Source organism: Bos indicus x Bos taurus, chromosome 14 (assembly GCF_003369695.1).
Source record: "Bos indicus x Bos taurus breed Angus x Brahman F1 hybrid chromosome 14, Bos_hybrid_MaternalHap_v2.0, whole genome shotgun sequence".
Classification (NCBI taxonomy): domain Eukaryota; kingdom Metazoa; phylum Chordata; class Mammalia; order Artiodactyla; family Bovidae; genus Bos; species Bos indicus x Bos taurus.
This window is the reverse complement of record NC_040089.1, coordinates 28,475,269-28,488,119: the sequence shown is the minus strand read 5'-3', so window position 1 is coordinate 28,488,119 and position 12,851 is coordinate 28,475,269.

Sequence of the window (12,851 nt, the reverse complement as noted above, 5' to 3'; positions counted from 1 at the left end):
CCAATGAGTCAACTCTTGGCATGAGGTGGCCAAAGTACTGGAGTTTCAGCTTTAGCATCATTCCTTCCAAAGAAATCCCTGGGCTGATCTCCTTCAGAATGGACTGGTTGGATCTCCTTGCAGTCCAAGGGACTCTCAAGAGTCTTCTCCAACACCACAATTCAAAAGCATCAATTCTTCGGCACTCAGCCTTCTTCACAGTCCAGCTCTTACATCCATACATGACCACAGGAAAAACCATAGCCTTGACTAGACAAAACTTTGTTGGCAAAGTAATGTCTCTGCTTTTGAATATGCTATCTGGGTGAAGTGTCAGCTTTACAGTTTCTCTGGAAAATCATCTAGCAACATCTAATGAAATGTAATAGAATTACCTCCTTTGATGGGGCCATTCTATTAGTAATCTATCATATAAAAATAAAGACACCTAAAAATATCTACAACTCTGCTTTTTTCACAGGACTGTTGATATGCAGTACTATCAATTTGGGAAATAGTTGATTATATTAAGATAATTTTACATCATGAAATAATTTGCATCACTTAAAGCAACGAGTTAGAATGATACTATATACTTAAGAGAGTTCCTTGAAGTTTTAAGTGACAAAAAGAAAACACATAATAGTAGGAATAATATAATGCCATTTTAAGGGAATTCCCTGGTCGTCCATTGGTTAAGACTCCGAGCTTCTACTTCAGGGCACCCAGGTTTGATCTCTGGTCAGGGGACTAAGATCCCACAAGCCACTAGGCCAAAAATAATAAAAATAATAATGCCATTTTTAATAAGAACTAAAAATGGCCTTCTATTTCTATACCTGTGTGTATAGGAGTGTATCTATATGTAGTTTGTTTATAATTATAATTATAGCACATGGAGTAAACACATTCAGAAGGGTTAGGGAGTGTCTGCCTGATTTGGGGAAGAGCAAAGGAGAGAAGAAAGAAAAAGCAAAAAAGGAGAAAAAAGATATTATAGCTTCTCCTCCAAGATTATTGTATGATGCCATTTAAGCATTTATATTAAATTACATATATTGGACTGCAAGGAGATCCAACCAGTCCATCCTAAAGGAAATCAGTCCTGAATGTGCATTGGAAGGACTGATGTTAAAGTTGAAACTCCAATACTTTGGCCACCTGATGCAAAGAGCTGACTCATTTGAAAAGATTTTGATGCTGGGAAAGATTGAGGGCAGGAGGAGAAGGGACGACAGAAGATGAGATGGTTGGATGGCATCACCAACTCAATGGACGTGAATTTGAGTAAACTCTGGGAGCTGGTGATGGACAGGGAGGCCTGGCATGCTGCAGTCCACGGGGTCGCAGAGTTGGACACGACTGAGCAAATGAACTGAACTGAACTGATACATATATGTGTGTGCATGCATATAAAGAAAAATTTAATTAAAAAAATAAAAACTGAGAAAAGGAAGGAAGAAGTGAGGAGAAGATGGAAGGGGTTGGGGGAGGAAAGAGGGATCAATGATCAGCGTTTTCAGACTTGTATCACATCAACTTCTTCACTTACTAGTGAGTTAAGACTCAACCTTGACAGCCTTCCACGATATTAGATATTTCAACAATTTCAGTCCAAAATGAGAGGGAATTTTTAGTTTTTGTAATTTTTCTTTTCTTTATCCTTCTCTTACCACTTCATGTCTTTTTAAAAACAAGAACAACCCGTTGCCAATGCTGAACATCACCTACATGGCTCAGATTCTTACCTGACTTCACGGAAATCTTTTAAACTGATATGCCTACAGAGTGGTTTTCTATGCTTTTTGTTGTCTGTGTGAAATCTCAGATAATCTACTGATGAGGAGCTTCTTCTAAAAGCAAAACACCCACCTCCAAGAAAAGCTTGCTTTTGCAAAACAACAACAAAGGCTTCCTCCACGTCTTCTGAGTTATAAAAGACAAGAGACTGTGTTTTCGACACAGAAGAAACAATTTCTGAAACGCCTTAATAAATCTCAGTAATTGTTAGAACACCATCAAGTCAAGCAGAAAACAGAGAAGGATATCAATTTCTCAAAAGATCAAGGTCAATAAAATTGGTTCCAGCAACCACTCAACAATTTATAATGAGATCAAACTTGTCACCAAATGTCTTGGGAAAGTAATTACAATGGACATACTTTGAGGCTATGGGTTAGCATAAAGTGTCACCAAGGAATTAAGAATGATGACAGTATTAAGCGTTTAGAGAACAATGGATGAAGAATACAAATATGAGGGAAAGAGGTTTTAACACAGACACTGAGTTCGCAAACTAAAATTAACTTGAATTCAAGTTAGTATCACTTAGATAATCTATGTCCATTAAACTTTTATATTCAACCCTCATCTAATCATTCATTAAAGTGGCCTCCCTCATCTTTTCTCTGCTTGGCAAGAGTAAAGGACTCGACTAATGGTCACCCCAGCTTCTTTCTTTGAGCCTCCATTCTAATAGAATCACATTTTGTATCATATCTCATTTAAGCACAATTAAGAGTTTATGAAACAGGTCTTCATTTCACCATTTTAAGGTGAGGAGACTGATGCTTGGAGAGATACAATGAATATTATCAAGGTCAAAGAGCTAGTGGGTGTCACAGCAGGGCTTCACAGCCACGGCCAGTTTCAAACTGTGCTTTTTCTGCTCCACTGCCTGTGTCTCTGGTTAACTCAATGCGGTCCTGGAGACAGCCAAACGTGGAGAAGTCACCAGATCCACAGTCATCTGGTACGGAGTCACTGACTCCATACTACGCGTACTAGGCTATCGTGGTTGCTAACTCGGCAGCTGTGGGGTGGATCAGAAGACCCAGGGGCTCACCCCCACCAGCTCATCTTCTTTAGAAGCTCACCTAGTGAGAGGACACTCGGTCCACCTCCTTAGTCAGCGTGTGGCACGCCACCCTGTCCCCACCAGCCGCTTAGACTTGTAGGACTCGTGGGCAAGTGACCTAAGGAGTTAGTCATGACCCAACTCCCCATTATCTTTTCTTAGGACAAGATACACATTTTCTCCTCCTAAGCTCAGAAAATCTCATGGGAAGAAGAATATTAAATGCTGCTGCTGCGAAGTCACTTCAGTCGTGTCCGACTCTGTGCGACCCCATAGATGGCAGCTCACCAGGGTCCCCCATCCCTGGGATTCTCCAGGCAAGAACACTGGAGTGGGTTGCCATTTCCTTCTCCAATGCATGAAAGTGAAAAGTGAAAGTGAAGTCGCTCAGTCGTGTCCGACTCTTAGTGACCCCATGGACTGTAGCTCACCAGGCTCCTCCATCCATGGGATTTTCCAGGCAAGAGTACTGGAGTAGGGTGCCATTGCCTTCTCCATTAAATGCTAACGGGCAATTAAGTTTACAGAATCTTACCCTAGAGAATATGGTGGATTGGAGCACTCAGATTTCATGAGCTAGAGGTCTCTAGGCCAGCTCTTTCCCTCTGCAGCTGAGGAAGCTGGGCTCAAGAGGTGACAGCACGCAGATTCTTGATGGAGCCCCGCTTGCCTTTTTGACCCTGCCCTGTGCCCCTCGGCCATCCTCCATGCTCCTCATAGAGCAGAGCAGCTAAGTACAATGGACAGATCGCATGTTTCGGTACCTCTGTTTTCTCATTTTAAAAACAGGTTCTTATACACATTTTTTTTAAGTCCTTATTTTGTGTTGGGGTATAACCAATTAACAATGTTGCGATTGTTCCAGGTGGACAGCAAAGGGCCCCAGACACACATATACGTATAATATCCATTCTCCCTCAAACTCCCCTCCCATCCAGGCTGTCACATAACGTGGAGTAGTTCCCTGTGCTACACAGTAGGTCCTTGTTGACTCTCATTTTGAATATAGCAGTTTGTACATCTCCATCACACTCCATAACTATCCCTTCCCCTCGGCAAACAAAAGTTAAGTCTGTAAGTCTCTTTCCACTTAAACACATTCTTATTGATATTTAACAATATTAGGAGTTTTTTGGAGAAGGCAATGGCACCCCACTCCAGTACTCTTGCCTGGAAAATCCCATGGATGGAGGAGTCTGGTGGGCTGCAGTCCATGAGGTCGTGAAGAGTTGGACACGACTGACAACTTCACTTTCACTTTTCACTTTCATGCATTGGAGAAGGAAATGGCAACCCACTCCAGTGTTCTTGCCTGGAGAATCCCAGGGACGGGGGAGTCTGGTGGGCTGCTGTCTATGGGGTCGAACAGAGTTGGACACGACTGAAGCGACTTAGCAGCTGTAGCAGTAGCAGCAGGAGTTTTTTAGCCAACTGCATAGGTTTAACAGGGCTTCCCTGGTGGCTCAGATGGTAAAGTGTCTGCCTACCCTGCAAGAGACCTAGGTTTGATCCCTGGGTCGGGAAGATCCCCTGGAGAAGGAAATGGCAACGCACTCCAGTACTCTTGCCTGGAAAATTCCATGGATGGAGGAGCCTGGTGGGCTACAGTCCATGGGGCCGCAAAGAGTCAGACATGACTGAACGACTTCACTTTCTTTCTATAAGCTTAATAAGAGGATTACTTCATTAGAATTGATCAATGAGGCTTACATCCCATGTAGAATTCTTATCCTGGTGAGTGCTCCATAGTAAGTACTCTGTAAATTATTAGTATTATTTCCTTATCTCACCTCTACATTTTTGTACACTCCACCCTGTCTGACTGAAATGCCCTTCCCCAGCTTATTCATTCTTCAGGACTCAAAAGTATCACCTCCTCTGCAAAGCCCTTCTTTTTATTCCAGAACAGTTCCTGACTTCCTTTTCCTCCTCTGGTTCTCTTTGTGCATGTATCAATTATAAAAATATTTAATATTAATAATACTTTGCCCCATATCTGTCTTCCCTCGTCACCACTAGACACTGAGTTCCATGAAGGCAGATGGAAGGTGGTGTCTTATTCATAGTAGAAGCCCTCACATTTAGTGCAACAGCAGGACAAAATTGATACTCTGTATACAGATGCTGAAAAGGTGAGCTGCCTGCCTGAGCTTTTTTCTTTATTTTTTTATTTTTGCCACGAGGCATGTGGGATCTTCGTTACTCAATCAGGGATTGAACCCTCACCCTCCACTGGGAAGCTCAAAGTCCTAACTTCTGGGCCACCAGGGAAGTCCCTTGCCTGAGCTTTTAGAGTCAATTGGTCATAGAACCAGAAACCTGAGGTCCCCTGATCCTGCCCCTGGTGTTTCTCTCTCCATTCACATTGCTTCTCTGAATCCCTGGGGACATGGGCTACAAGACACTCAGGAGCAGCCAGAGCTTCTCAGGAGACCTAGGTCGGTCTGGGTCCAATCAGGAGACCGAATCTACACAGTGACTTAAACAGGGCGCATTTAACATTAAGAATTACTATACTGCAACTTAAGGGTAATTTTAATATGTAAGAAAACTTTATAAGAGTAAGTCCTCAAGGAAAACCAAACATAAGAGTAGGTCCCCTCCCCAGGGCTGGGGTTCAGAGCTCAGTAGAGAAGTGATCGTTTCAGACTACTACTTGGCAGATAAATTTTCCAGTCCACAGTAACAGGGCAAAGAGGAAGCGATCTCTGTGACACAAGCAAGCTGTGGCTGATGAGCTGGCCCACAAGGTGCTGAGGGATGGGGACACTTGCGTGTCTGGAGGGCCTAATGTTTATATTGCTAGAGCTGCAGGAGATGAAGTTGGGATGGAGGGAGCAGGCAAGAGGGCTGGGAGGGAGTGGGGTGCCAGTGGGGGCAGAGAGCCCACAGGGCAGTGTCTTGATCATCAGCTCAGGCCAGGGTTGCAAATCATCAAAGGACCATGCGTTCTGGACTCACTTCTGGGGCAGAGTACCACTCAAGTGTTCACATCCACACCGCTGACAGACAGTGCAGGCACCAGAACCAGCACAAATGCCCCTTCCTTCGGTGGCGTCCTTCCAGTACCCTCTATGAGAAAGCTTAATATCATGCTCACTATAAAGGAAAAATGTTTAATGTTAGCCTGTCCATTTTGACATAGTAGATATTGAAAGATGAATTGGGAGTTGACAGGGAATCAATTGACAACTGGCATAAAGCCTAAATGGAAATTTCAGAGTGTAATAAATGTCTATGCTAATTTTTTCAAGTCTGTGGAACTGCCAATCAAAAGTGAACAACAGGGGCTTCCCTAGTGGTCCAGGGGTTAAGAATCAGCCTTGCAATGCAAGGGACACTGGTTCAGTCCCTGGTCCGGGAAGATCCCATAGGCCACAGAACAATAATCCCCTTGAGTCCCTTCCAGATTGTACCCACCCCAAAGTCAAATCCTAAGTCATAAATTTTTGTGATAGATTGAATGAGAAATGAAATATTTCCTGCCATATCCATAAACAAGAATGTCACAGTTGTCGGCAGTTGCTGCCACCACGGATGGTGAGCTGGTGAGCCCTGAAGGCACTTAGGAAGGAGAATACCAGCCATCAGACTGCAGTCACTCCCTAAGGTGAGCCCCAAGGGAGCTCAGGATGTGAAAAATCCACAGGATACTGGTCCAGAACAGCTGAGATGCCTATGAAACGAATGATTTCAGTGAGCCCTGACTCTTACATCTTCCCATACATAGAAAAACACTAAAAATTCCATGACTTGGGATATCTGGTTTTCTTTAATTAACAATAATCTTTTGATGCTTAGGCTACCTGACCTCTGTTACAAAACTTCTATACAAAACATAACTCTCAACTTTTAGGTTGTGAATATTTTTTAAGTCAACAGTAATCAGGAGCAGAGGGCTTCCCAGGTGGCACAGTGGTAAAGAATCCGCCTGCCAATGTAGGAGACCCAAGAGACATGGGTTCAATACCTGGGTCAGGAAGATCCCCTAGAGTAGGGCAACCCACTCCAGTATTCTTGCCTGGGAAATCCCATGTACAGAGAAGCCTGGTGGGCTACATAGTCCATGGGGTTGCAAAAGAGTCAGACACAACTGAGTGACTGAGCATGCATGCAATCAGGAGGGGAACAAGACAGAAATTACTTAGAGGTTTCCCATGGATATTTGGATGGATTGGACTTTTTCTCCATGTAGTGTTATGTGGTCTCTCCAGCAGGGTAGCCAGATTTTTTATATGGCAACCAGGGCTTAAAGAAATGTGAAACTGGAAGGTTCCAGACCTTAATGCTTGGATCCACATAGGCAAGTGTCACTTGCAGTGCCTTCTGCTGATTAAGCCAATGCATGAGATGCAGGTTTGATCCCTGGGTCAGGAAGATCCCCTGGAGAAGGGAATGGCAACCCACTCCAGTATTCTTGCCTGGAGAATTCCATGGACAGAGGAGCCTGGTGGGTCCCAGGAGTTGGACACGACTTAGTGACTAAAGGACCACCACCAACTCCTGATGAGGGGAATGATGAAGGAACTGTGGTCATTTTTTTCCTCCCCAAATAGGCTCATTGAAGAGGAGCTTCAGTAAGTATCTCCTTCCAGGTATGTGACCTTGCATCTTGACTTGATTGGCAGAAGTTTCGGCCACGGTGCTCTGGGGAAATCATCTGACCTCTTTGTTGAGCTGCTGGATCTTGCTAGAACAATGCATTTCATTAAGAATAGATTTTGCTACTGCTATTTTATGCAGAGACATTTTCACCGACTCATTTCCTGGAATAACAATCTTAGCTATTAAGAAAAAAGAGACCTTAATTTGTTCTTGGTGTGGGGGATGGGAGGGTAAGTTTAAAACAGATTAAAAACAGAACTTAAAACAACACATCTCTTGTTGCTGATAAAAAACAAAGTGTCAAAAGAAACAAAGCTCAAACCAAGCACACTTCCAGCTCCTTGCTGAAAGGAACTAAAGGAGACAGCCGCACTGAATTTTTATCAGATCTATTTCTGACACATATTTCACTCACCTGCATGCATCCCTCATCACATTCATGCAGGACCAGTTTCCAGAAACATCTCTTAAGTAAGTGAACTCTGCCAGTAGCATTTACATCTTTATGGAAAAATTGAATTGATCCGTGGTTCTTGCATTCCAAATGCTACCCAAGAAGCAGCAGACAGTATTTGATTATACCTCATTAAACAAAATGATATAAAAGCAGATGTTTGGGGAAGTCATCAGACTTGGGCAAAACTCATGGACTCATTCATTCATTCAAAAATTTTCATGAGAAGGTGCTGCCATAGGACAAATGCAACTTACCATTTCAAAATAAAGTATCATAAAAAGCAGTAAGGGGAAGTGGCTTTAAAGAGAGGTCATGCATAACAGGGTGACATTGTTAAAGTTGTGGGACTACCCACAATCTCTGAAGCATGCCAGTGCTGCAACATCAGCTTAAATTGCTCTTCTCGGCTCCATGCTGGCCAGACAAAACCCACGCCATCGAAGGTAGAAACCACCAAGAAGCCAAATTTTCAGTCTGAATTTCTTATAACTGTGTCCTTCCTAATACAGTGCCTGGATGTCACCACTGGATTCGCCTTGGAGGAAGGCCACTAAAGGACCACTGGACTTTCGGCAGCAAGCTTTGGTATTAAGCCACACTCAAGACTCTTCATCCACATAGCTAGCTGGCAGCACAGCTTGAAGTGAATGAGACATAGCACCGGTACAATTTGATACAGAAGTCTAAAGAATGACGCCATGCCAGCAGAAGATCCTGTATAGAAACCATTACTACATTTATTCCACAAAGCATCAAGGCTATGAGAATGGACAAAATAGTTTCCATTCTCTAAAAAAATACCTGTGACCTCTTATTGACCACAGATATCTGCCTGTCATTGGATGAGTCTTGGCAGAAATTCACTCTGCCCCTCACAACAATCTTGCAAAATGGCATCAGGGTCCCCACTTTCATGGTGAAGAAACTCAGGCTAAAGGGGGTTACATATCTTGCCCAATTTCACATGGCAGGTAAAGTCCGGGTCTTGATTTTACCCAGTCCTAAGATCAAAGCCCTTTCTGCTTCATAGTACAAAAGCTGCCTCAAGCAGAGAGGAGGATTTCAGTTCAGTGACCACAAAGAAACACCATCCAACTCAGGCCCGGCGGTGCCTGAAAGGCTTCAGGAGCCACTGAGGCTGTGATTCACTCTTGGAAGATCAATAGATTCATTTATTTAAATTATTTTGTCAATTATAACTAGAAGCTCTCAGTAGGCAGTTCAAAGCAAAGATAATACTCAGCCATTAAAAAAAAAAAAAAAGAACAAAATAATGCCATTTGCAGCAACACGGATGGACCTGGAGACTGTCAAACTGAGTGAAGTCAGTCAGAGAAGGACAAATAGCATGTGATATCACTTATATGTGGGATCTAAACTATGACACAAGTGAGCTTATTTACAAAACAGGAAGAGTCATAAGTGGAGAAAACACACGTGATTACTGAGGGGAAAGTGGGGGATAAATTGGGAGATTATGACTGACATACACACATTACTATATTCTCTGGTGGCTCAGTGGTAAAGAATCTGCCTGCAATGCAGGACACCCAGGTTTGATCCCTGGGTTGGGAATATCCCCTGGAGAAGGGAAAGGGCATGGCAGCCCACTCCAGTTTTCTTGCCTGGGAAATCCCATGGACAAGAGGAGCCTGGCGGGCTATAGTCCATGGCGGTCGCAAAATGTCAAACACAACTGAAATGACTGAGCCCACATGCACGTGTAGCACAGGGAACTCTACTCAGTACTCTGTAATGACCTTGGGAAAGGACTCTTAAGAAGAGTGGATATAAGTATAGCTGAGTCACTTGGCTGTACATCTGAAACTAACACATTTTAAAAGCAATTCTACTCCAATAATAATAATAAAATAAATACACAACAAAATTGCATTTTAGAAAAACAAAGAAAGATATAAGACAAAAAGCAAAACCTCTCCTCTTTCCTCCCCTTCAGCCAGCAAGGTTAACATCATACTCTAGAAGTAGTCATTGTTATGAATGCCTTATGTATACTTCCAAAATCTTTAGCTATAAAACCCTTTTTAAAATGCTTAAATTATGTATTAAAATTATATGTGGATCTCTTATTTCAGTTGTGTAAATTTTAAAACTCCTGGTACAGATCATATATGCCATGAAGTTTTTTTTTTTTAATTTAAGAAAATATATCACCACCTTCTTGCATCAGCATCTACAGCTACCTAATGTTTCATTGTAAGGAATTCCACCATTTACTTTTTAGACCAACAGGTTTGTCTCCATTCTTTAATTTGCTATTACAAACAATACAGCAAGGAGTACGCCCACCCCCTCACACCTTTTTTTGTGCACTTATGTACACAAAGAGAACTTGCTAGGAGAGGAGTTCAGAGTGGTGTTGAAAAAATGAAGACAATGGCTGAAGTGAAGAGAGTAGGCTTGGAGCGGGGAGAAGTCTGAACCTGAGGGTCCAGTTATGGGGCACAGGGCAAGCAGGGACCACAGCCATGGAGACCAGAAGCAGACCACACCCGTGGGTGTGACCTAAGAAAGGCCTGAAACAAACTTTTTCCACCTCCCTTCCCAAACCGTCGCCCACCCACACATGCACACAGCACATATCATCCAGGGCAACCTTCCCTCCTCAGCATGAGGGTTTTTCACAAAATGCTGTGAATTTCAACACTTTCAGGTCTCATTTTCCACCGTATATAATTGAAGCAGGGTGGAGAGATAGTGCTCACATTAATACAGGCAATCACTGTAAGACTTTGAGACCCCCAAATCAGTCTCCACAAAGCTAGACAGAAACACAAGTTGGGACAGTGGCTTGTAGAACAGCTAATCCTGTTGACCCAGATTTAGCCTAATGGAGGAGCTTCATTTCTAAAATCACTGTCGTAAAATTATGACTTTTCTTATACCAACTACCTTAATAGGTGTTTGGGGGAATGATAAAGGGATGGAAAGGGGACCAGATTTTAAAAAAAAATAAAAACTCATTTTCTGTAATCCTCCACAGCGTATATATTCTCTTCTAATATAATAAAACTTGCCCTGCCTGTTGACAACTGAGAAAACTGAGAAAGTCTAAGTCGAAATATGATAAAGAAAACCCTCAGCCAGGGCAATGGAAAGTGTAATCAAACCTCAATAGCTCCCTCTGCTGTCGTTTTATGTAATTTAATTTTTTTGTTTGTTTTATTCAATTACAAATCACACGAAGCTGGGTAGTATAGAAGTCAGTTGATAAAATCCTTATTACTTCATCTAAAACTGGAAGCATCGCTCCTGTCTCATGTCTCCTGCACTGACAGGTTGATTCCTTTTCCACTAACGCCACTGGGAAGCCCACTCCTGTATCATGAATAAGGATGATCTGATGGTGGGGCAGTTTTCTATACAGTAGAGGCATTAGGGTAACTTAAAGAAGTGACTGGGCTTCCTTGGTTGCTCAGCGGTTAGGAACCCAGCTGTCAATGTAGGAGACACAAGTTGAATCCATAGGTCAGGAAGATCCCCGGGAGTAGGAAATGGCAACCCACTCCAGTATTCTTGCCTGGAAAATCCCCATAGAGAGGAGAGCCTGGTGGGCTATATTCCATGGAGTCAAACACGACTTAGCTACTAAACAACAAAAGAAATGGCTACATTTCTAAAGTGAAAAGTGCTATATACTCTTCAGTAAACCTCGATCTCTAAAAATTAGGCACATTATAAAAAAGACAACTCTTAATGATTCACTTGTCTAGGCCACACTGGTCCTGTGAGAGCTGAAAAGCCCATGGCTTTGAAAAGGATGTGGAAGACGTAAGGTTGGAATGCGGAGAAAGGAACAAACACCAGGCCAATTAGGAGAACAGGTTCTTCCACTTGAGGCGCCAGGACCGCAGGTCAGAGGACGAGGGCGGAGCCGGGGCTGACACGCCCGGAGGCTGCGGGCAGGATGCCCCTCGGCGCGCATCCTCACCGGACGCTCCGAACACGTCTGAGCGGGGATGTTTCTCACTTGACGAACAAGAAGACACTGAATTGTTTGGTCCGTCAACAACTAAGGAGAAAGCTTGGGCACAGATTTAGAAGCCTTTGGCTTTGAAATGGGAGCTAGAAAATCTGGGCTTTGAAGTGCTCATTCTGTCACTCACGGGGGCCCTGGGAAAGTCGTAGCCTCGCAGCCTATTTCTTCCACTAGAAATTGAAACATGGGATTCAGTGACCTCACAGGTCTTTTCCAGTACTCGAAACCATTGCAGGCCCATCACACTCTATCCACCCGCCCCTTTATCTGACGCAGAGATGGTTCAGTTTAAATGACAAAGGCAATTTGCAGAAAAAGAGAGGAAGGTAGGAAGGAAGGAAGGAGTTGGAAAGAGGGAGAAAGAGTGGAGTGAGGTAGGAGATAGATGGGCTCCAGGTTAGACGTTTAAAACTGGCCTCCTGTTTGTGTTTCATGGGCCATGAAGAAGTGGCCTTCAGATTAGATACTTAATACTGCTGGCATTTCTTGAGAGGAGAGATAGGTGGGCTCCAGTTAAGGCATTTACAAGCAGCCTCCTGTTTGCCCTCTGAAATGGAAGTAACAACAGAAACAGGGAAAATTGCCAGTGTTTGTCTCTTGTAAAATCCTTAAGGTAATAGTCATGGCAAGAACAAAGAAGGGCAAAACCCTGTTTGAGTAAAGGATTAAAGGATCTCCATCCCTCCCCCACCCCTCCCCACTTTGGGGACATGAGACACTACACATGCTCAGAAAGGCTCCTAGGGGTCAAAAGTCAGGGGATAATACCAGCCATAATGAGTCTTGCTCCTCCCAGAAGCCTTCACTTCAAGATCCATCTTGGCTGAGGGGTTGTGTGGGTACCCGGGAGAGGGTCCCAGGATAGATCAGGTGTGGAAAAAGAAACCAGAAAATTGGTTAAAGGTAAACAAAGACCCGGAAGAACTGCCCTATATAAATGACTTAATTGCCTC